The sequence below is a fragment of the Coregonus lavaretus genome, assembly GCF_964263955.1.
Source record: "Coregonus lavaretus genome assembly, chromosome: 15".
Taxonomy (NCBI): domain Eukaryota; kingdom Metazoa; phylum Chordata; class Actinopteri; order Salmoniformes; family Salmonidae; genus Coregonus; species Coregonus lavaretus.
The window spans coordinates 28,757,049-28,783,017 of NC_140002.1; positions in this window are offsets into that span (position 1 = coordinate 28,757,049).

Consider the following 25,969-nt stretch of genomic DNA (forward strand, 5'->3'; position numbering starts at 1 on the left):
ACTTGATATAAACTTCTCACTCGTACGCAGTCCTCCCGTCCACGATGCCTGGGTCCGTTATAGAGGGGAGGTTTTATACTATGTGGAGTAACCCTTTCATTTCATCACGTTTCCATTCAACCAATAGGAATGCCGTCGGCATCCTTATCTCGTCACAACTCAAGAGCTCAAATATTCTTTATAGTCGCACACATAGGCAGGCAGCCTTATCAACTTATTGCCACAGCTCATTGTTATATTAAACCAACGAATAGTACTTCTGTTGCCACAGCGCAGTGGAGGCTACACATCTACGTGTGCTTTCATGTAATGCAAAGCAGCTCCCCACTGGGCACAAACTGTTTGAATCGTTGTTTCAATGTGACTTGTCAAGTATTGTGAAGTGGAATCTGAAATAGCCTACATTGGATTTGAAATAAGTAATCAAAAACTGTTGTTTTGAGGGTGACATTTCAACCACAGGCTTGTCATTGTGGTAACCAAAGTTCAACATAAACAAACCTAGTATAAAATATGTTGAATTTGTACCTTTACAACAAGGTCAGATCTTCCATGTTATATCCACCAGTGGAGGGTCCTCAGAGAGAGAGAGAGAGAGAGAGAGAGAGAGAGAGAGAGAGAGAGAGAGAGAGAGAGAGAGAGAGAGAGAGAGAGAGAGAGAGAGAGAGAGAGAGAGAGAGAGAGAGAGTCCACTGCTCTTGGAGCACATTTAAGTGCAGTTTGAAATCAATCTCATCTTTAATACAAGAGCAGGGGGAAGCTGGTCCACTGTTAGAGTATTAGCCAGACGTCCATCTTTTTCCCTGTTTCAAGAAACACAATGAACTGCCTCACTGCAGTAGTACTGGATCACCCACTAACACAAAATAATGGGTCTTCCTGTATGTGCAGCATGGAATAGTATTGTGTATGATTCCTGTCTTTGAAGGGGTTGAAGTCCCCTGGCCTGTTCTGTTGTTTGTTGAGGTCCATTTTGGCGACTTTGGTTGTCCTTATCTGTAAAATGGGATACGGAAAGTATTTTTCCTTGAGAGTTACCAGGATTAATGTTTTTCTTTGTATAGTAGCTCAGTCCATAATCGATTATTTGGATTAAAAACCACCTCACGTATGTGTTTGCACTGTAAATTAATCAGGGTATGACTGGCAAACTCTCAATCAGTCACTGTTCCACCTCACAGCCAGTTGGAGCACCCAGTTGCATCAGAACCAGCAGACCCACCTTCTCCTTCTGGGCCAGGCAGGGGGATTGGGGAATAGCGCTATATGCTTTGCCTTTCATTGATCATCAGTCACTCTGCTCATGGATTTAACTGGATTGCTTATGGACACCAGGAATTAAATGTGTAAGCCCTACTACTATTACACACACACACACACACACACACACACACACACACACACACACACACACACACACACACACGCACACACACACACACACACACACTGAAAGACAATCCCCAGGGGAGACACAGAGTTTGTTGTTACAGGTGGTTCAGTGAAACACAGGTCTCTTCAATTCTTCATGTTTGTTATGTTATTAAAATACAATTCTATGGATACAGGTCTTACAGTATTGGTATTCTGTGAGCACATTTAATTGGTGCAGCTGTATTTGCATAACCAGCTCCTAATAACTCATTTGGCAGAGCAAGATGACGAGCAATCGATGTGAGATGAATTAATGTATACAATTTACGGTGTGAGTTCCTGGTGATTAAGGTGCTCCAATGGTGTTTGGTGGGAAGAAGTGGTGCAGGCCTGCATTCTTAGCACACATCCAGTTCCCATAGCAGGATACAGCACTATCTTTCTACAGCTCCAGCTCTGAGATGAGAAATGCTCGAGTCCTCACAACCAGGTTGAATTGACGTTTACCTCATAATATACAGGAAGTTTACTTTGAATTGTTTGTAATATTATTCAAGATCATTGGCAAGCTGCTCACTCCAGTCTCTTGGATGTATCTGTATGAGATCTATGTGGCAGATGCTTGAAATATAGATCATGACATGAAGCAACAAGATCATTAACTTTAGTTTCTAAATGTCATACTGGAGAAGTTCATTCAAGAACAACATCTACTCTGCAAAACTACGTATGCAGGCAGGATATCATCATTGCGCTCTTGAAACAGCCCTAATTGATAACCTCTAAATATCTTAGTGTGAGGTAAGAGGCAACATGTGAATAGCCCTGTCATTGAGTCACATTCGCTCCCCGACCGACAAGACGCTGCAAAACTACTGTCAGGATGGCTGCAGAATAAACCTCTTTGATGTGGGGAATATTTGAATAGGCTCTCTGATGAAAACAGGCACTAAAATAGCCGCCTAAAAACAGTGGTGTAAACACAGGGAGGATTTCAGCCTGATTGGCTGTTTCATTGTACCGTCCTATCTGTCTGTATGTCTCTCTGTCTCATGGTGGCTCTGGCCTTTGGAATGGTCAGACAGCTAAAGTCAGGCTGTGAGTCACCGCTCTGCTCTCCTTTTTCATGTCACATTATTGCTTTTAGTAGAGGTGTCTTAATTAGAGAGGGCAATTAAATAGCACTCTGTGATACCCCCACTCCCACCCAGCTACCCAGTCACCCACTGCCTCCCACCCAACCACCCTGTGACACCCCCTACACCTAGCCACCTCCCAGCCCAGGGTAGTGACTCTGGGTCTGGCAGTGCAGGGGAGGGCAGGCCGTGGTGCTGTCTAGAATGTCTTTCTGTCTGTCATCAGGACACTGTTAATGAAGGCTTTAGTATGCAGCATGTACATGCATGGCTTTGTATGTATAGCCAAAGGCCAGCTAACCTAACCTCAGCCTTGTTTTAAAGGCTAATATACTCTGCCAAGCACTGGCCCTCTCCTATAACTCTGCTCACCTCACCTGAGAGACACTGCTGGGTTAGTGTGTCTGAGTCCCTGCTCATATTACCAACACTTGGCCTTCCATTCAGCTCCAGGGCATCTGTCTCTCTCTCTCTCTCTCTCTCTCTCTCTCTCTCTCTCTCTCTCCCCTGCATTCTCTAAACAGCAGTGAGAGAAAGGTCTGTTTTTGTGTGTTAGGCTGGCGACTGGCATCTAATCCTGGTAGTCTCTCCTCTGCCTGTGGCCAGTGTGCAGAGACAGCTGCCTGTTGACAGCCTGCCTGCATGGCTGCCTGCCTACACGGGGAAAGTCCTCCAGCCAGCCCTACGTTTTACTGAGGGTTAGGCTTGGCATGTCAAGGCAAGGCACAGAATGTGAGAGGTTCCTATTTCAGGCACTGCTGGTTGTTTGAGGTCCTGCACGACTCCAGGACAAGGAAGCGTGCAGGAAAGATCATCGCCAACCCCTTTCACCCCGGGCACCCCCTCTTCAAAAGACTGACAAACGGTTCAGGTCAATCACAACCAAAACCTCCCACCACCTGAACAGCTCTTCCCACTTATAGACGTTGCACTCTGCATTATTAATCCAAGGACTATGCACCCTGCACTTTCATCCTAGACTGCCTTTGCACTCTGCCACAGACTGACTCCCACATATATATTTAACCCATTGCACATCATCCTGTTAAATTGTTTCTCTTCATTTGTTTTTATTCATTCATTTCTACACATACAGTTATAATGTAGCTTATAGTGTTTATAGTATAGTCTGTCGTTTTTAGCTTCAGTTCCCATAGTGTACATACTGTATGTGGATTGTATAAATTCTGTGTATATATATTTTGTCAGTATTTTCTGTCTATCGCCTGTCTGTTTATTGTCTGTCTGTTATTGTCTGTAACTTTCTAGCAGCACCATTTCACAGAGTCAAATTCCTGTATATGCGAATGTATTTGGCGAATGAAGGTGATTTTGATTCTTCTGATTCTGATTCAGCAGCCTGTTTTAGTGGCCTTTATCCACGGGTTGAAGCAACTATTTCATGGGTTCATTTATGTAGTTCTTACAAATAAATGTTGTTATACTATCTACAGTATTTCATATTTGATCATCTGTAATTCTTGGGCGATTTATTACAATGACTAATGGTATTGTGACAGCCCAGGGGAGTCAGATGTGAAACTCACAATAAAATAAGACAGCGGGAAACCGTTTTGCGGTACTCAAACAAAATATGTTCTTTAATAAAGGTTGGGGGGAACGGGGAGGGGAGAAATACAACTGAAAGGCCTCTCAGTTAACAGTGGGTCACTCTGTGTCTGGCGTGGCAGCTCCTCAGACCACATGTGTTAATGAACAAAACAGAGAGAGATGAGTCCGGGGTTTCAATACATGCTCTCAACTTGAGCCGGGTGGCGTGCTGCCCGGGAATGGGTCCTCTTCTCCGGTTCTTCTGAGGTCTAGGCGTACCCTCTGCCTGTCTGCCCCAAGCGCCAGCGTGACTTCACCTCTACTTATACCCATTTGAGGTAACGAGGGACAGGTGGAATCAATTCCAGGTGCCAATTGGTTGGAGCACCTGGACTGGGTAGTATTGGTTTTAAATCACCAGCCCCAGTTGGTGCCTGTAGAGCTGTCCATGGTGCTGACTCAACTTGGCCTTTCTAGCCCTCTGGAGCTGACCAAGGTCCTGCTCCTTCCTTTGTAGCTCCCTGCTGGCCCCCGGGTTGCCACAGTATTTACACACACATGTAGGCTGAACAGAAACACACAAGCCTACTGAATATGAGACTGGGACAGCACACCACAGTTTTTGAAATCAATTTACCGGACTGTGCTTCCTTTTGATAAATACGAATACGGAATACGGTCTCTCATTGCTAAGGTCAGGTTTGTATATGCAAGACCCATCTCCTGATGAACGTTTGTGATGGTCTCAGTTGTGGTAGTCTTTTGCAACATGTATCAGGACATCAGTGGAGGCTGCTGAGGGGAGAACGGCTCATAATAATGGCCGGAACGGAGCACATGTAATGGCATCAAACACCTGGAAACCATGTGTTTTATGTATTTGATACCATTCCACGAATTCCGCTCCAGTCATTACCACAAGCCCATTGTCCCCAATTAAGGTGCCACTAACCTCCTGTGCAGGACATGCACCGACTGATAAGCAGTTATATTTCACCGTCAATACAACAATAGCATGCACATAAGAAATTGCTTAATGTAGTGCATTATCACAATGAAGATTCAAACTAACGTGCGTTCTATTATCTCTCCCAGCACAAGGCACACAGTCTCAACTCCCTCGTCCAGGCAGCCAATTTCATGATTAAGTCTGCTTTGTGAGATTACTTTCAGGGCCATTCCATATGTGGTGGAATTGAACTGCTTAGGGAAGCGGACCCACTCACAAGGCAGTCGGGTCCGGGCACTGAGAGCATGGAGGAGTTGAGAGGCCACATTACTGATGTCCTATCAATACCCATTACCACAGCACTTTTTATTATTTCTCATCACTCCCACTGTCCCTGTAATTGCCTATGCTGAAGAAAGCAGGGCTAGTATATATCTATATGTTTCTCAGCATCAATGTATGTCCCTGACATTTTTTGTAGACCAATCAATATCTGAAGCATTTAGTTGTAAAACTGTGTAGTCTGGAGAAAATGTAAGATTATACAACATTCTGTAACCTCTAGAGGGCAAACAGCGTGTGGGACATAGGCCAATTAGCGACAACAGAGAACAAATATCACACCGAGCTCACACGCTGGTCAGACACAGGGGAAAGGTCACGACAGAGGAGATTACAGAAGTGTAGATCTTTGCAGACTTATACCTAACAATTGATCATCCTGGATTATTACGATACACTTGTATTTGTGACGACAACACTAGATTGAGTGTCTATTAGTAGCCTTGCACAAGCCTTGGCTTGGCTTGTGTAAGCCACAACATCTCAAAGGAGCAGGAGCCTATCTCCTGTTTCTGTAGCGTGAGGCAGCTTGATGTACAAGTACACCCCCTGGACAGGACGCTAGTCTATCGCAGGGCCTTACCCCCAATCTATCTCCATGTGTCTATTGGCTAGTCACTATTTATGGTTATAAATGGCTTGACCACAGACTAAATCCTTAACTAGTGCTTATAGAGCTCCTAGGAGAGCAGGTAAGTCATAGGCTACAACATATGTGCAAGGCTTTTAAGTCAAATAGGCCTACTCATTTTATAAGACGGCATGAAAGCTCATAAAAACCATCTTTATTAGAGGCTACAGTGAGGGAAAAAAGTATTTGATTCCCTGCTGATTTGAGAGACAGAATAACAACAAAATATCCAGAAAAACGCATGTCAAAAATGTTATAAATTGATTTGCATTTTAATGAGGAAAATAAGTATTTGACCCCCTCTCAATCAGAAAGATTTCTGGCTCCCAGGTGTCTTTTATACAGGTAACGAGCTGAGATTAGGAGCACACTCTTAAAGGGAGTGCTCCTAATCTCAGCTTGTTACCTGTATAAAAGACACCTGTCCACAGAAGCAATCAATCAATCATATTCCAAACTCTCCACCATGGCCAAGACCAAAGAGCTCTCCAAGGATGTCAGGGACAAGATTGTAGAACTACACAAGGATGGAACGGGCTACAAGACCCTTCGCCAAGCAGCTTGGTGAGAAGGTGACAACAGTTTGTGTGATTATTCGCAAATGGAAGAAACACAAAAGAACTGTCAATCTCCCTCGGCCTGGGGCTCCATGCAAGATCTCACCTCGTGGAGTTGCAATGAACATGAGAACGGTGAGCCCAGAACAAAATCCTGCAGCGCCGCAAGGTCCCCCTGCTCAAGAAAGCACATATACAGGCCCTTCTGAAGTTTGACAATGAACATCTGAATGATTCAGAGGAGAACTGGTTAAAAGTGTTGTGGTCAGATGAGACCAAAATCGAGCTTTTTGTTATCAACTCAACTCTCTGTGTTTGGAGGAGGAGGAATGCTGCCTATGACACCAAGAACACCATCCCCACCGTCAATCATGGAGGTGGAAACATTATGCTCTGGGGGTTTTTTTCTGCTAAGGGGACAGGACAACTTCACCACATCAAAGGGACGATGGACGGGGCCATGTACCGTCAAATCTTGGGTGCGAACATCCTTCCCTCAGCCAGGGCATTGAAAATGCAGTGGATGGGTATTCCAGCATGACAATGACCCAAAACACACAGCCAAGGCAACAAAGGAGTGGCTCAAGAAGAAACACATTAAAGTCCTGGAGTGGCCTAGCCAGTCTCCAGATCTTAATCCCATAGAAAATCTGTGGAGGGAGCTGAAGGTTCGAGTTGCCAAACGTCAGGCTCGAAACCTTAATGACTTGGAGAAGATCTGCAAAGAGGAGTGGGACAAAATCCGTCCTGAGATGTGTGCAAACCTGGTGGCCAACTACAAGAAACGTCTGACCTCTGTGAGTACTAAGTCATGTTTTGCAGAGGCGTCAAATACTTATTTCCCTCATTAAAATGCAAATCAATTTATACATTTCTTTGCTTTTTTCAGATTTTTGTTGTTGTTATTCTGTCTCTCACTATTCAAATAAACCTACCATTAAAATTATAAACTGATCATGTCTTTGTCAGTGGGCAAATGTACAAAATCAGCAGGGGATCAAATACTTTTTTCCCTCACTGTATTAGACTCCTCAACATACTAATTCAGTGCTATACGTCTATCTTACAATGTTGTAAAGGGTTGTAAGTATTCACCAGTAAAACATTGCTAGATGAAGTTGACTAGACTCTTCCTGGCTGTGACCTATGGTGGGATGTGTTCTCTATTCTGTCCTGTCAGATGTTCCTTGTGTCAAGCCGACACTGTACCAAAGTGGACTGCAGTCCATCACACTTGAGGCAGCCTTTCAGAGTAATGACAGAGTGAACAATCAAGTTGCTGAACTATAGATGCTCCTGTTGCTACTGCTCCAGCCAATCATACCCATGAGGGATGGGGAGGTGTTCTGAATCATAAGGAAATGTTCCTGGGAAAAATATTATTTTCTAAAGGATAGTCAGAATATTATCCAGTGATGGATATTGGACAGTATCTTGCACAGACATCAGCTTTCTATTAGAAGACTAGTTGGTACTAGGCCCACAGTAATCGGGCATACTGTAACTAGGATCATTTTGCAGGTTCAGCGTGTCCTGGAGGCATGATAAAACAACAACAAAAGTCCAACTATGAATTCAAATCAAACCGTTTCAATCAAAAACAATACTTATAAAATCTTCTAAAAAACTTGACCAAATGGTTGTCCCAGTGTCCCTGGTGGCTGATGATGAATCGTACTCTATAGACCCTCTATTTCCCTCACTGAGCATTAGAGAAAACAGCAGCTATGTTTATGGATTAAACAGCACTGCAGAAAATGTAGACTTGATGATACTCAGTCAAGCACAGTCTGAATGTTTAATCATAGCCCTGACGGCTTTGTAAGTAGTACGTAAAATATGTCATAAATTATGTTTCAGAGATCGATTAATTTGCATTCATATGCGTGGTTATTAATATGATTTTCATCTTTAGACACAGAGGGGGGAATATACATTAACTACAGGACATCAATGACATGGTGTGTCTCTTATATTGTTTTCCATTAGCTCTCTCTTCTATAATGTGACTTCCTTGCTTCAGTTACTTATAACCTTAAATGTTTCTTACTCCGTGCTTAGCCTGTTCATCATCATATTTCCCTGCAGGAAGGTTTGTCTGCGTTGCCATTGCTAGTGGTGTGTCTGTCTGGTGGTCACCCCTCTCATCTTGTCTAGCCTGTCCTAGAAAAGACACAGACCCCTGCCCACCAACAAACAGCCAGCCCAAGGCTGCAGGACATGCAGCATGGTAATGTGGATAAATAAAATAAACTGGCTGACCTTCCAAATTCTCACTTCTGCAGTTATCTGCCCATGGCCGCGGCAGCCATTTGAAAGAAATCAAATTAAATTAAACTAATGAAATTACTGCCTAAATTTGCCAACATTGGCTAGTTTACTCTCCTGCCATGTACTCTCCTGCCACATTGCTGTGAACACGCAGTCAAACTTGACGCAAGAACAGAGAGATCTTATCATCACACAAGTGTGTATGGGTGCGTGTGTGCGTGTGTGTATGTGCATGAGTGTGTGTGTGTGCATGTGTATGTGTGTGAATGTGTGTGTGTGGAACATCGAGGCTCCTAAGAGCATTGGTGTTCGATCTGGGCCCAGACACAGGGTGAGTTACTCCCTGCTGACACATTGTGAAGCACAAGCGCAGCATTTATTGTTTGGCTGGCGGTCCCTGGGCTGCCAAGCGCAGGTCATCTGGGTTCAGACCCTGTTATACAGAAGAGAAACCAACCGCATGCTGACTAGTCAGGCTGAATTTGCTCAAATGAATACTTGTGGCAGCTTTGCATCGCTTGTGGGCATCAGAATACATTTCCATATTAAGAGATTAGAATTCATTGAATTGTGATCGCAAATAAAGCATATGCTGTCAGTACCCCGCCACTACCACAAACCAGGCTGGCACCCTGCCTTAGTGTTTTTAGGAGAGAGCCTGGCCATGTCCGAATACCCATACTAACGTACTACATCAAATCAAATCAAGTTTTATCTCAAAATATAGTAGTATGCGACAATGAGTACATAGTATGCAGTTTAAGTAAGTATTGTTTTTTATCTTATGTTTGTTGTGTAGTAAATATTTCAGCTTTTATTTTCATAGCTTTACAAGAAAAAACTAATAAAAAACTATGAAAATAAAAGCTGAAATATTTACTACACAACAAACATAAGATAAAAAACAATACTTACTTAAACTGCATACTATGTACTCATTGTCGCATACTACTATATTTTGCAACTACTTAGCATGTTAGCTAACCCTTCCCCTAACCCTAACCCATTAACCTAACTCCTAACCTTAAACCTAACCCTAACCCCTAGCCTAACTAACATTATCCACCTAGCTAACGTTAGTGTTAGCCACCTAGCCACCTAGCTAACATTAGCCACAACAAATTGGAATTTGTAACATCATACGTTTTGCAAATTGGTAACATATTGTATGAATTGGAATTCGTAACATATCATACGAAATGGATGATGGACATCCACAAATTAATACATACCATACGAAACTTAACATATCATACTAATTGGAGTGTCCCGGAATTAAGTTTACTATGTCACGTCTACCCCCGAGGCCAGGTAGACTATTTAGCACATACCTTTTAGTAAAACTAATGCAGTAGGCCAATCTCACAGCCACAACAAAGTAGTGGCTCCTGACTGGCTGAGTAGGTGGGGTAGGGCCGAGTGCGGGTGGATTTTTCCAAATTCAACAAACATGCATCAAATTAACCAGCCTGATAATTGCAAATTTCCAATTCAATTAATTTCTCTAAACTCTGAATAGAATAGGAATGGCATAGCTCATGTAGCCCATCCATCCTATTGTAAAAGGACTGAAGACAGAACCAGATAATTTGGTTACATATCAAGTGCTGTAACATACAGTGAGCTATCGCGTCGGGGCGAACAACGCCATTTACCTGTGACTGTATTCATGATACAGCACTGCCTCTTGTGCCTTATTGCTTAAACATGACATCAATAACCCAGCCACATTCCAAGTCCCCAGTGCCGACACATTCAGAAATCAAAAGATGGTTTTATATTTAGTTTAAAATCTTTGACGAAGGCCAAGAGAACAAGAAACACTTTTCAATGAGAAAACAGAAATCCACTTTGGGTAAAAAAAAGAAAAAATACTTCTGTTTTCAAAGATGTAGCCTACGATGCAATAGTCGTGATCATTATAAGGAGAACAAAAAACACTTAGCCTACATTTGAACACCACCGCAGAAGCTTCACTATTCGGTATCTTCCCAATTAAGTAGCCTAGTTTTGTTGTTTGGCTACTTGAGGAGAACTCGCAGCCCACCTCTTCCAATGCATTGTGGAAAAGTGTCCATCGAATTCTACTAGATGAAGAGCCGAAATGAGTACAACATCCTGGCATTTAAACCATACTCGATTTTAGAAAATTCACATACTATAGAACATAAGGGTTTTGCTGTCAATGGGTGCTGAAGGTGGGTGTGGTGTATGAATCAGGCGCAGGACGCAGAGGCTCAGTCCAAAAGACTTTAGTGAAATATTCACGAAAAGAAATAAGCACAATAAGCCCAAAGGCGAATACACGGCGCACACAGGCGTCAAATAAACGGCGCACTAACATGTGCAAAAAGAACCTCTCCAAAACACTGGAGGGAAATAAGTAGCTCCAACACGAAACAGAAGAGCAATCACACACAAAGACAAACACAACCAACGAGAACTAAATAGGACACTAACGAGGACTAACAAGACACAGGTGTACAACATCAAGACAAAACCAAACGAACATGAAACATAGATCGGTGGCAGCTAGTACTCTGGGGACGACGACCGCCGAAGCCTGCCCGAACCAGGAGGAGGAGCAGCCTCGGCCGAAACCGTGACAGTACCCCCCCCCCCCTTGACGCGCGGCTCCAGCCGTGCGCCGACCCCGGCCTCGGGGACGACCAGGAGGACGCGGAGCAGGGCGCGCGGGATGGTCCCGGTGGAACTCCGACAGGAGAGATGGGTCTAGGATGTCCCTCCGCGGACCCAGCACCGCTCCTCCGGGCCGTACCCCTCCCACTCCACGAGATACTGGAGACCCCACATCCGGCGTCTGGAGTCCAAGATGGACCGAACGGTGTACGCCGGAGCCCCCTCGATGTCCAGTGGGGGCGGAGGAGTCTCTCCTATCTCATTGTCCTGGAGTGGACCAGCTACCACCGGCCTGAGAAGAGACACATGGAACGAGGGGTTAATATTCTTATACTCAACAGGTAGATGTAACCTATAACACACCTCGTTCAATCTTCTCAGGACTTTAAAGGGCCCCACAAACCGCCGACACAGCTTCCGGCAGGGCAGGCGGAGGGGTAGGTTTCTGGTAGAGAGCCAGACTCGATCTCCGGGTGCGTACACCGGCCCCTCACTGCGGTGGAGATCGGCGCTCGCCTTGTGACGAAGGACGGCCCGCTGCAGGTGGACGTGGGCAGCGTTCCACGTCTCTTCCAAGCGCCTCATCCAATCATCCACCGCAGGGGCCTCGATCTGGCTCTGCTGCCACGGTGCCAGAACCGGCTGGTAACCTAATACACATTGGAAGGGGGTTAGGTTGGTAGAGGAGTGGCGGAGAGAGTTCTGGGCCATCTCGGCCCAGGGAAGGTACCTTGACCACTCCTCAGGCCGGTCCTGGCAATACGACCTCAGAAACCTACCCACATCCTGGTTGACACGTTCTACCTGCCCGTTACTCGCCGGGTGGTACCCTGAGGTAAGGCTAACCGAGACCCCCAAACGCTCCATGAACGCTCTCCAAACACGGGAGGTAAACTGGGGGCCTCGATCAGACACTATATCCTGGGGCACCCCGTAATGCCGGAAGACGTGGGTAAATAGGGCCTCAGCGGTCTGTAGGGCAGTAGGAAGACCCGACATAGGGAGAAGACGACAGGCCTTAGAGAACCGGTCCACAATGACCAGGATGGTGGTATTCCCCTGAGAGAGGGGAAGGTCTGTCACAAAATCCACCGAGAGGTGGGACCATGGTCATTGTGGAACGGGCAGGGGTTGTAACTTACCCCTGGGCAGATGTCGGGGCGCCTTACACTGGGCGCACACCGAGCAGGAGGAGACATAAACCCTCACATCCCTAGCCAAAGTAGGCCACCAGTATTTAGTGCTAAGGCAATGCACTGTCCGGCCAATACCCGGATGTCCAGAGGAGGGGGACGTGTGAGCCCAGTAAATGAGTCGATCCCGAATCTCGAGCGGAACGTACTTCCGACGCTCAGGACACTGTGGAGGGCTGGGGTCGGTACGCAACGCTCGCTCGATTTCGGCATCGACCTCCCATACCACCGGTGCCACAAGGCAAGACTCCGGTAGTATGGGAGTAGGCTCAACGGACCTCTCCTCCGTGTCATACCGCCGGGACAGCGCATCTGCCTTACCATTCTGGGACCCAGGGATGTACGTGATTTTAAATACGAACCTGGTGAGAAACATACTCCATCGAGCCTGGCGAGGGTTCAGTCTCCTCGCTGCCCGGATGTACTCCAGGTTCCGATGGTCAGTCAAAATGAGGAAAGGGTGTTGAGCCCCCTCAAGCCAATGCCTCCACACCTTAAGGGCTTGAACTACAGCTAACAGCTCCCTGTCCCCAACGTCATAGTTACGCTCCGCCGGGCTGAGCTTTTTAGAATAAAAAGCACAGGGGCGGAGTTTAGGTGGCGTGCCAGACCGTTGAGAGAGAACGGCCCCTATACCTGCCTCAGACGCGTCCACCTCAACCTGAAAGGGTAATGCGGGATCCGGATGCGCCAGCACCGGAGCCGACGTAAACAGGTCCTTCAGTCTCCCAAAGGCCCTGTCCGCATCAGCTGACCACTGCAGGCGCACCGGACCCCCTTTCAGAAGGGACGTGATGGGAGCTGCCACCTGTCCAAAACCCCGGATAAACCTCCGGTAGTAATTCGCAAAGCCCAAGCACTGCTGCACCTCTTTTACAGTAGTTGGGGTTTGCCAATTACGCACAGCGGACACACGATACACCTCCATTCTCACCCGTGACGCGGACAACCGATAACCCAAAAAGGAGACCGACTCCTGGAAAAACAGACATTTCTCTGTCTTGACATATAGGTCGTGTCCCAACAGCCTCCTCAATACACGACGCACCAGGGTTACATGCTCGGCTCGGGTAAACGAGTACACCAGAATATCATCAATGTACACGACCACCCCTTGTCCCTGCATATCCCGGAAAATGTAATCTACGAAGGATTGGAAGACTGATGGAGCATTCATCAACCCATATGGCATGACCAGATACTCGAAATGACCTGACGTGGTACTAAACGCTGTCTTCCATTCGTCGCCCTCCCTTATGCGCACCAAGTTATACGCGCTCCTGAGATCCAATTTTGTGAAAAACCGCGCTCCATGCAATGACTCCGTCATGGTCGCAATCAGAGGTAGTGGATAACTGTATTTCACAGTAATCTGATTGAGACCACGGTAATCAATGCACGGGCGCAACCCTCCATCTTTCTTCTTCACAAAAAAGAAGCTTGAGGAGGCGGGAGAAGTGGAGGGCCGAATGTATCCCTGTCTCAAAGATTCGGCTATGTAAGTCTCCATAGCTTTTCTCTCCTCTTGAGACAAAGGATACACATGGCTCCGTGGGAGCGCTGCTCCTGCCTGGAGATCAATCGCACAATCCCCCTGTCTATGAGGAGGCAACTGTGTCGCCCTAGTTTTACTAAACACGAGAGCTAAATCCCCATATTCAGGCGGAATGTGCAGTGCGGGCACTTGGTTTGGACTTTCCACCGAAGTCGCTCCCACGGAAACACCCAGACATCGCCCCTCGCACTGAGCAGACCACCCATCGAGAGCCCTCTGTTGCCACGAAATAGCAGGGTTATGGGTGCTTAACCAGGGAATTCCCAGCACCACCGGGTACGCAGGAGAGTCGATCAGATACAGCTGTATAGTCTCTTCATGACCCCCCTGCGCACACATCCTAAGTGGCGCTGTGATCTCCCTAATCAGCCCCGACCCCAACGGGCGGCTATCTAAGGCATGAACGGGAAAAGGGTTTTCAACAGGTAGGAGAGGGATCCCTAAATCTAAACAAAACTTCCGATCAACAAAATTCCCAGCTGCGCCTGAATCTACTAGCGCCTTATGCTGGGAATGAGGTGCAACCTGTGGAAAACAAACAGGTATACAAAAGTGCGCAACAGAAAGCTCTGGGTAAGTGGGACGTCTACTCACCTGGGAGGCCCCCCCAGTGCGTGGCCTGTTGTCTTCTCCCCCGGAGAACCCTCCCCAGCACCTGGCCGCAGTGTGCCCTCCACAACTGCACTTGGTGCAGGAGACAGGCCCCCTCGGGCTCCTCCTCCTCCTTTCTCTAGCGCCGGCACCCCCGAGCTCCATAGGGCTCGGCTCGGAGGTGCCGGAGGGCGGAATGGAAGGACCCCCCTCGGGACGTCCACGGGTGGCCAGCAGGGTGTCCAGACGGATGGACATATCGACCAACTGGTCGAAGGCAAGATGGGTATCCCTGCAGGCCAACTCACGTTGAACGTCCTCCCGTAGGCCACATCGAAAATGGTCGATGAGGGCCCGTTCATTCCACCCTGCGTCCGCCGCTAGAGTCCGGAACTCTAAAGCAAACGCCTGTGCGCTCCTCCTCCCCTGTCTCAGGTGGACTAGACGCTCCCCCGCCGCTTTGCCCTCAGGTGGATGGTCGAACACGGCCTTGAAGCGACGGGAGAACTCGGCGTAGGAGATGGTGTTGGCGTCCATCTTCCTCCACTCGGCGTTAGCCCACTCCAACGCCTTGCCCGTGAGACAGGAGATGAGGGCGGAATCGCTCTCGTGTCCCGAGGGCACCGGGTGTACAGTGGCCAGGTAGAGCTCCACCTGCAGGAGGAACCCCTGACACCCGGCAGCTGTTCCGTCATACGCCCTCGGGAGCGAGAGCTGAATCCCCCTGGGTTCCGAACCTGGGACTGGTGGACCGGCCGATGGGGTGGGCAGGGTAGGTGGGGGTGTGGGTACCCTGCTGGCCTCCCATCGGTGCAAGGTGTTGATTACGTCCTGTAGAGCGGTCCCCAGTTGTCTTATCTGGTCATCTTGCCCACGGATATGCTCCTCGAGCGACTCAGGCGTAACTGCCGATCCTGCTGATTCCATAATGGGGTGTGTGATTCTGTCAATGGGTGCTGAAGGTGGGTGTGGTGTATGAATCAGGCGCAGGACGCAGAGGCTCAGTCCAAAAGACTTTAGTGCAATATTCACGAAAAGAAATAAGCACAATAAGCCCGAAGCCGAATACACGGCGCACACAGGCGTCAAATAAACGGCGCACTAACATGTGCAAAAAGAACCTCTCCAAAACACTAGAGGGAAATAAGTAGCTCCAACACGAAACAGAAGAGCAATCACACACAAAGACAAACACAACCAACGAGAACTAAATAGGACACTAACGAGGACTAACAAGACACAGGTGTACAACATCAAGACAAAACCAAACGAACATGAAACATAGATCGGTGGCAGCTAGTACTCCGGGGACGACGACCGCCGAAGCCTGCCCGAACCAGGAGGAGGAGCAGCCTCGGCCGAAACCGTGACATTTGCATACTGAGACTGCGTCATTCACGATTGCTTTGTTTACCACTACTTGTTGATTTCGGCAGCCCATCCCATATCTAATTGAGCAATTGGGCATTTAAAGTATACTTGATTTTCAAAATGTTGCATACTATTAAACTTTCTTTTTTTCCCGCATACTTAAACAGCCTACTATTTAGGACGCAAGTATGGGTTTTCGGACACGGCTCCTGACTAAGCTCAAAATTGCAAATTTATATGTGGGGAAATATGACTTGTTTAGTTTCTGTCCCCTTGATGTTCAGTCAGAAGATAGCTGTGATATGTGCTCTGTCCTGAGGGGAGGATGAGGAGGACAAGAGGCAGTGGCACGACACTTAACAAGCCAAACTGGAACATCCACAAAGTCTGGCCATTCACTGTTATAGCTAAGAATACAAATATGCAGAGCTACACTACATGACCAAAAGTAAATGGACACCTGCTCGTCGAACATCTCATTCCAAAATCATGGGCATTAATATGGAGTTGGTCCCCCCTTTGCTGCTATAACAGCCTCCACTTTTAAAGGAAGGATTTCCACTAGATGTTGGAACATTGCTGTGGGGACATGCTTCCATTCAGCCACAAGGTCGGGCACTGATGTTGGGCGATTAGGCCTGGCTCGCAGTCTGCGTTCCAATTCATCCCAAAGGTGTTCGATGGGGTTGAGGTCAGGGCTCTGTGCAGGCCAGTCAAGTTCTTCCACACCAATCTCGACAAACCATTTCTGTATGGACCTCACTTTGTGCATGGGGGCATTGTCATGCTGAAACAGGAAAGGGCCTTCCCCAAACTGTTGCCACAAAGTTGGAAGCACAGAATCGTCTAGAATGTAATTGTATACTGTAGCGTTAAGATTTCCCTTCACTGGAACTAAGGGACCTAGCCCGAACCATGAAAAACAGCCCCAGACCAATATTCCTCCTCCACCAAACTTTACAGTTGGCACTATGCATTTGGGCAGGTAGAGTTCTCCTGGCATCCGCCAAACCCAGATTTGTCCGTTGGACTGCCTAATGGTGAAGCGTGATTAATCACTGCAGAGAACGTGTTTTCACTGCTCCAGAGTCCAATGGCGGCGAGCTTTACACCACTCCAGCTGACGCTTGGCATTGCGAATGGTGATCTTAGGCTTGTGCGCGCCTGCTCGGCAATGGAAACCCATTTCATGAAGCTCCCGACGAACAGTTATGTGCTGATGTTGCTTCCAGAGGCAGTTTGGAACTCAGTAGTGAGTGTTGCAACCGAGGACAGACGATCTTTACGCGCTACCCGATTCAGCACTCTGCGGTCCCGTTCTGTGAGCTTGTGTGACCTACCACTTCGCGGCTGAGTCGTTGTTGCTCCTAGATGTTTCCATTTCACAATAATAGCACTTTCAGTTGATCGGGGCAGCTCTAGCAGGGCAGTAATTGGACAAACTGGCTTGTTGAAAAGGTGGCATCCTATGGCGGTGCCACGTTGAAAGTCACTGAGCTCTTCAGTAAAGCCATTCTACTGCCAATGTTTGTCTATGGAGATTGCATGGCTGTGTGCTCGATTTTATACACCTGTCAGCAACGGGTGTGGCTGAAATAGTCGAATCCACTAATGTGAAGGGGTGTCCACATACTTTTGTATATATAGTGTATATTGATTAGTTTGCAATTCAATATTAGTTGTGCAAATGGAAGGTGAATGAGAAAAATAATTCAAAGAAGAAAAAGAGACAGCACATTATGCAAGATTGTCATTGTGCAAGATTCTGGGAGAGAATCTGGGATCAACTAGTGCTGCCTTGTCCTCAACCCTAAGGCCAGACCTCCACAGCCTCTCCCCTCCCACCAGGACCAACCACCCTGGGCTCAACATGTCTCCTCATTACCCATCTGGAGTCATCAGGAGCTGGGAAGGTTTGAACTTTCCACTGAAATGTCAGTCAGTCTCTACAGACCTCAAGAGCCTACAGAGGATTCATGCTTCCGTCAACTCATCTATAAAGCTTTTCAGATTCATGTCGCTCTAGTGATTCCTGTATATTTGTCTATCATAATTTCTCCTGATAATGTTATGTTTACCACCAATGTAGGGTTGAGTTGCAGCCATGAAATCTCTCACATACAGATGTTTTATCATAACTTGATCACTCTTTGTCTCACTCCTGCTGCATAAGGAAATTCCAATGAGCCTCCTGAGTCCCTGAAAATGAGCAGTTCCCTTTCGCTCCATGCAGGGACAGTTGAGTCATTGGGATCAGGGCTTGCTATCAAAATAATTTTCTCTCTCGCTTGCTCAAACTCTAGGCCTAGGTCCATTCAAATGACCTTTTATGTCTCTGTGTGAAGGAAGTTGCTAACTAGCGCTAGCACAAATGCTAACTAGTATTAGCATAATGACTGGAAGTCTACGGTGTCCGCTAGCATGCTAGCAGATACCCATAGACCTCTAGTCATTGTGCTAAAGCTAGTTAGCATTGGCTCGCGAAACTACAGTCGTATGAAAAGGTTTGGGCACCCCTCTGAGGCTGCATAATAATTTACTCTGTCGTCACAGAAAATGATCACAGTGGCATGCCATTCCTTTTCTAATAAAAGCTGAGTACTGGGGTATTGTCCAGACAAAGATTTTTAGTGTAGCAATATTAAGTTGTATGAAATTAAATCAGATGTGAAAAACAGGCTATGCAAAAATGTGGGCACCCTTGTCATTCTGTTCATTTGAATACCTGTAACTACTTAGCACTGATTAATTGGAACACACAATTGGTTTGGTGAGCTCATTAAGCCTTGAACTTCATAGACAAGTGCATCCAATCATGAGAAAAGGTATTTAAGGTGGCCAATTGCAAGTTGTTGTTCTCTTTGACTCTCCTCTGAAGAGTGGCAACATGGGAGCCTCAAAACAACTCTCAAATGACCTGAAAACAAAGATTGTTCAACATTATGGTTTAGGGGAAGGCTACAAAAAGCTATCGCAGAGATGTAAGTTGTCAGTGTCCACTGTGAGGAACATAGTGAAGAAATGGAAGACCACAGGCACAGTTCTTGTTAAGGCCAGAAGTGGCAGGCCAAGTAAAATATCGGAGAGGCAAAGGCGAAGGATGGTGAGAACGGTCAAAAACAGCCCACAGACCACCTCCAAAGACCTACAACATCATCTTGCTGCAGATGGTGTCACTGTGCATCGTTCAACAATTCAGCGCACTTTGCACAAGGAGAAGCTGTACAGGAGAGTGATGCGGAAGAAGCCTTTTCTGCACACACACCACAAACAGAGTCGCTTGAGGTATGCAAACGCACATTTGGACAAGCCAGCTTCATTTTGGAATAAGGTGCTGTGGACTGATGAAACAAAGATTGAGTTATTTGGTCATAACAAGGGGCATTATGCATGGCGGCAAAAGAACACAGCGTTCCAAGAAAAACACTTGCTACCCACAGTAAAATTTGGTGGGGGTTCCATCATGCTGTGGGGCTGTGTGGCCAGTGCCGGTACTGGGAATCTTGTTAAAGTTGAGGGTCGCATGGATTCCACTCAATATCAGCAGATTCTTGGGAATAATGTTGAAGAATCAGTCACAAAGTTAAAGTTATGCCGGGGCTGGATATTTCAACAAGACAACGACCCAAAACACTGCTCAAAATCTACCCGGGCATTTTTGCAGAGGAACAAATACAATGTTCTGGAATGGCCATCCCAGTCCCCAGACCTGAATATCATTGAGAATCTGTTGGATGATTTGAAGTGGGCTGTCCATGCTCGGCAACCATCAAACCTAACTGAAGTGGAGATGTTTTGTAAGGAGGAATGGTCCAAAATGCCTTCATCCAGAATCCAGACACTCATTAGAGGCTATAGGAAGCATCTAGAGGCTGTTATTTTAGCAAAAGGAGGTTCTACTAAATATTTATGTGATTTTTCTGTTGGGGTGCCCAAATTTATGCACCTGTCTAATTTTGTTTTGATGCATATTGCACATTTTCTGTTAATCCAATAAGCCTAATTTCACTACTGAAATATTACTGTGTCCATCAGTTATTTGATAGATCAAAATGAAATTGCTGATCCAAACACCCAATTATTTATAAATGGAAATCATAGAAATTGTCAGGGTTGCCCAAACTTTTTCATACGACTGTACCTCCAACTTACTTCATACTTGACACAGAGACATAAAAATGGTATCCACAAGTTAATCTGACTCTGGGGATGTAGATGGCTTGCTGTTACAATGGCTGTAACAGCAAGACCACACACATTGAGGCCACCAAAATAATTTATTCTGCCTATTGCTTGCCTTCAACACAAAAAACAATTTATTAAAAAAAACGGATTTTCTCTAACGAAAAATACATACAGTGAGGGAAAAAAGTACTTGATCCCCTGCTGATTTTGTACGTTTACCCACTGACAAAGAAATGATCAGTCTATAATTTTAATGGTAGGTTTATTTGAACAGTGAGAGACAGAATAACAACAAAAAAATCCAGAAAAACGCATGTTTATAAATTGATTAGCATTTTAATGAGGGAAATAAGTATTTGACCCCCTCTCAATCAGAAAAAATTCTGGCTCCCAGGTGTCTTTTATATAGGTAACGAGCTGAGATTAGGAGCACACTCTCCAATCTCAGCTTGTTACCTGTATAAAAGACACCTGTCCACAGAAGCAATCAATCAATCAGATTCTAAACTCACCATGGCCGAGACCAAAGAGCTCTCCAAGGATATCAGGGACAAGATTGTAGACCTACACAAGGCTGGAATGGGCTACAAGACCATCGCCAAGCAGCTTGGTGAGAAGGTGACAACAGTTGGTGCGATTATTCGCAAATGGAAGAAACACAAAATAACTGTCAATCTCCCTCGGCCTGGGGCTCCATGCAAGATCTCACCTCGTGGAGTTGCAATGATCATGAGAACGGTGAGGAATCAGCCCAGAACTACACAGGAGGATCTTGTCAATGATCTCAAGGCAGCTGGGACCATAGTCACCAAGAAAACAATTGGTAACACACTACGCCGTGAAGGACTGAAATCCTGCAGCGCCCGCAAGGTCCCCCTGCTCAAGAAAGCACATATACAGGCCCTTCTGAAGTTTGACAATGAACATCTGAATGATTCAGAGGAGAGTTGGGTCAAAGTGTTGTGGTCAGATGAGACCAAAATCGAGCTCTTTGGCATTAACTCAACTCGCCGTGTTTGGAGGAGGAGGAATGCTGCCTATGACCCCAAGAACACCACCCCCACCGTCAAACATGGAGGTGGAAACATTATGCTTTGGGGGTGTTTTTCTGCTAAGGGGACAGGACAACTTCACCGCATCAAAGGGACGATGGACGGCGCCATGTACCGTCAAATCTTGGGTGAGAACTTCCTTCCCTCAGCCAGGGCATTGAAAATGGGTTGAGGATGGGTATTCCAGCATGACAATGACCCAAAACACACGGCCAAGGCAACAAAGGAGTGGCTCAAGAAGAAGCACATTAAGGTCCTGGAGTGGCCTAGCCAGTCTCCAGACCTTAATCCCATAGAAAATCTGTGGAAGGAGCTGAAGGTTCGAGTTGCCAAATGTCAGGCTCGAAACCTTAATGACTTGGAGAAGATCTGCAAAGAGTGGGACAAAATCCCTCCTGAGATGTGTGCAAACCTGGTGGCCAACTACAAGAAATGTCTGACCTCTGTGATTGCCAACAAGGGTTTTGCCACCAAGTACTAAGTCATGTTTTGCACAGGGGTCAAATACTTATTTCCCTCATTAAAATGCAAATCAATTTATAACATTTTTGTTGTTATTCTGTCTCTCACTGTGCTAATAAACCTACCATTAAAAGTATAGACTGATCATGTCTTTGTCAGTGGGCAAACGTACAAAATCAGCAGGGGATCAAATACTTTTTTCCCTCACTGTATATCCCCTACAAATATGTAAATGTATTATAATCCACATAAGAATTCACACGTGACACTGTAGCCTGCACATAGCCTACATAAGGTAGGTACAGTACTGCATTGTACACAAACACCGCTTCCAGCTGCCCCCTGGCAGCGATGTAAAAAAAATATTCTGCTATTCAAATCCTCCTACTGTAAGATAATTTTTCTCCAGCAACAAAAGGGGTCAAATTAAAATCCAACATCTGTAGGAGCCTTCTATCCATGCCACCGAGTCCCCTGAGAAAGAGAACACATGTTCCATAGGCCCTTAGTTAGTTCATCCACTGTTCTAGTCTGTCTCCGGGGAGACCATTAGCCTGCACATCTCTGCACACTGATCCACTGCAATCTGTCCTCATATCGAAATCAAGGTCTCATATGGAATGTTCTGGAATGTTTTAACATAATTCAGTGAATGTAAGGATAGTTATGTTATTATGTTGAGGAAATACACTGTGGGACATAGGTTTGAGGTAGAACGTCCTTGTATGTGTGGTTGAGTGTATTTATTTTTAGAAAACATGTCAACCATCCTGTTTAATTGCTTCATTAGTCCAAGCAGCATTGTTATGCTGCACCATTGCTTAGTAGATGCAGATGAAATGTCAACTCAGATTAGAAAGCACTGAGATCCACTGATGCAGGCTGACTGATGGACTCACTTTATTGCTAGAGTGAAAAATATGTGTGAATATGTTTTACATCCCAAGGCTTTTGGGAACTACAACTCTGAAATGGTAATTAATATTTCGTATGCTTATGTTGCGCTGTGAAACTTCATATTAGTCATGGTATTGTCCTTGGTATGGAAATTAGAAAGCTCTTATTTGATTACATCATACATCACTCGACTTGACTCTGTCAAAACAATCTGACATACTTAATCTGGTAAATCCATACCTCACAATGACAAGATGCTGCGTATTACAATAAACAATTGTTGAATGGAATGGAAGTAATGTAATTTTTTATATAAATACATCAAGTATTTAATAGGATTAAGTTCTGTTTGAACAAAAAGGCCCATGATAATGTGGTTATTACACTGATAATGATGGAAGACTTATAGGAAATTGCTGCACCATCATGTTTTCAAAATATGACAAACCTTTGTCTCGGGTAATGACACTTCTCAATATTGTCCACAGAATCACAATGCATACTGTACATGCCATTAACAAAATTGACCTATGGGGTAACACCACAGAAGAGAATACATTTTAACATTGATATAGCCCTAAGCCCACCCCATGAGCCTGGTAGATAACTGAATGGCTGAAGCAGTAATAATAGCCCTAAGCCCAGCCCATGAGCCTGGTAGATAACAGAATGGCTGAAGCAGTGATAATAGCCCTAAGCCCAGCCCATGAGCCTGGTAGATAACAGAATGGCTGAAGCAGTGATAATAGCCCTAGGCCCAGCGCATGAGCCTAGTAGATAACTGAATGTTGAAGCAGTGATAATAGCCCTAAGCCCAGCCCATGAGCCTGGTAGATAACAGAATGGCTGAAGCAGTGATAATAGCCCTAAGCCCAGCGCATGAGCCTAGTAGATAACTGAATGTTGAAGCAGTGAGAGTTCCAACGGACCCAGCTGCTGTTTTATGACCTGAAGGGAAGGAAGAGGATTCTCTCTGCGCACTTCAGCTCACTTTCATAAACCTCTGATTCAATCATGCTGAAAGTATGAGGCCCACAACAGCACTAGCTGGTACAGTAGATATAAATGTGGCAGAGCTGTGGCTGTGGGTGGACAAGCTCTTAACTTAACAAAGTTATGGAGCCCTGTGGTCATGGTGGAGTGTTGAGAGGCAGGCCTTGGTGCATCAATCAGTTAGTCAGAGTTTGTCACATTTACTTTGCATGGTTGAACCTTAGTGCCAAAGACAGTTTGGAGGCATGCTTGTGGACTAATTCACACTCAGTTAGCCATAATATAAAACCATTTAGATTGTTTTGCCCAGTGTACCAATACTTCCTCTTCCATGTACTGTAATAAACATTGGCCTTGTGAAATAGGTATTTCGACCTCAATGGGTCAACCTGGTTAAATGGAAAAATACAATTTATTCAAGTTTACACAACTCCCCAGACAGCTGCGAGAAGTAAGGCTGCTAGGGGTGCTGCAGCAATAATTTCACAAAAATTAGGCTATAAAAAATGTTTTCCCCAAAAGGTAGATTAATCTTGTCTGAACAGACATAAATAAAATATTTCTAAATACTACACCAGAGAGCATGATTTAGCTACAGAGGATCAATAGCTTCAAAAAATAGCTGTGGATTAAGTTTTATCACAAGCATTTACAGTCGGGACTCGGTAAGGCCGCAATTTGGGCAGCACAAGTGCCAAATATAGACCAGCTTGTTGCGTTGTGGCCATAGATATCACCCATAGAAGGATTTTGGAACCTCTAACCCTGGCAATTTGACTGTTAAACTCATGGGTACACTAGCAATGGCTGGCTGTCCGGACTTGAATGGGAACTGCCATCTATGGATTATATTTCTATGGTTGGTTGCAGCTGTCAGTTTGCCTTTCACTCATTTCAAAATACAAGCGCGAGAAAAACATAGGCCTACCGTTTGGAAAGCAAATGCCTACTGCTGTAAATAGAAGACTAATCTGTCTGTTTTTCCTCAACTTTTGAGTGATTCTGAGCGAACAGCACTCTTTTTCAAGGTAGCTTATCTTGAGATCTTGGCACGGGCGCATCGGCCATCACCGGTGAGTAGCCTATGCTTCATCAATGGAAAGTTTATTTTGTAGCCTACACTATACACACAGTGCATTCAGAAAGTATTCACACCCCTTGACTTTTTCCACATTTTGTGTGACAGCCTGAATTAAAAATGGATTCAATTGAGATTGTGTCACTGATTTAAAATCAAAATTGCATCCTACTTGAATAGCGAGTCGCACAGCAGCCTACAGTTGGCCATTTGTGTGGTATAAAAAAATATTCAGCTAATATTTTCTATAATGTCAATTCAGAATTTAGTTTATTAAAGGCATTTTTTCCCAGACCGTGCTAAATGAAAGTTCCCCCATGTGTGGAAATCCTAAAAACGCGTCTGCGCAACTGTATGCCACGTAAGTGCAATTATAGATGCATGCAATGCTTTATAAAGGAAAATAGGGTAAAATCATGCCAAACCTAAAAATGACTTTGTAATGTTATCTACCCACTTAATAAACCCCACAGATAATACAGACAAAAATTCAGATCATAAAGTACTCCTAAGACCTTAATAGGGATCATGTTGAGGTCATTTTAACCATAGTCCAGCAGCAACGTGAAAAAATGTGGACTGTGATAGAGCCATCAAATTTCACACCCAGCTAGAGCATGTCTAAATAAGTATTTTTGACCTTGTGCCATCGCAGATTTTGTCCATTACTCCCCCGGCTGTCAATTTCAATATGGCTGCTGAAAAATAGACTAAGATAGATGTCACCAGGGGTACTCAGCTCCGGTGAGAGTAAGCAGACGAGAGAGACAGTGCCGTCAGTTCACATATTTATTAAGGACTTGTGGTTGGACATGGTAAAGTTTGTGTGTGGTTCTGCAGAGGAGAGACATATGCAGGTTGCATAACATAAAAGGTAAAGCTGATAAAGATGAATCAATTAAACCAATATAGCTCAAATAATGAAATTACATGACATCTTAATGTTATGACAACTAAAATATACATGGAAAACAGGACACAAACTTACTCTTAACTTGGACACACACAACTGGAAAGGGCTTGACAGGATTTAAATACAAACTAAAGGTGTGAATGAGCCTATCAGGACAGTCCTGATCATTAGTGACAAGTGTGTGGCATTGGGAGAGAGTCAACAGGTGAAATCAACTTGGTTGATCAA